This window comes from Geospiza fortis, unplaced genomic scaffold (genome assembly GCF_000277835.1).
Source record: "Geospiza fortis unplaced genomic scaffold, GeoFor_1.0 scaffold180, whole genome shotgun sequence".
In the NCBI taxonomy this organism is placed as follows: domain Eukaryota; kingdom Metazoa; phylum Chordata; class Aves; order Passeriformes; family Thraupidae; genus Geospiza; species Geospiza fortis.
The window spans coordinates 1,627,435-1,627,879 of record NW_005054452.1 but is presented as its reverse complement, the minus strand read 5'-3'; positions in this window follow the sequence as shown (position 1 = coordinate 1,627,879).

The following is a 445-nucleotide window of genomic DNA, read 5'->3' as shown; positions in this document are numbered from 1 at the left end:
GGGAAATGGGAGGGGAAGATAAACACGGGAAAAGGGGGTGAACCGGGAGGGGGGGGATCATTCAGGGAGGGGGATAAACTGAGGGGGTGATAAACCCGGATAATTCAGGGAGGGGGATAAACTGGGGGATTTTAGCCCGTGGGGGTGATAAACCTGGATAATTCAGAGAGGAGGATAACCCAGAGTGATAAACCTGGATAATTCAGAGAGGAGGATAACCCAGAGTGATAAACCCGGATAATTTAGGGAGGGGGATAACCCAGAGTGATAAACCCGGATAATTCAGGCAGGGGAATAAATTTGGGTGGATTTTAACCCGTGGGGGTGATAAACCCGCAGTGGGGTTTAACCTGGGGCAGAGATAAACCCAAGAATCCAGCGGAGGGGATAATCGCGGGACAGGGATGTAATTCCGAGGGGATACAATCCAGGGAGGATAATCTGG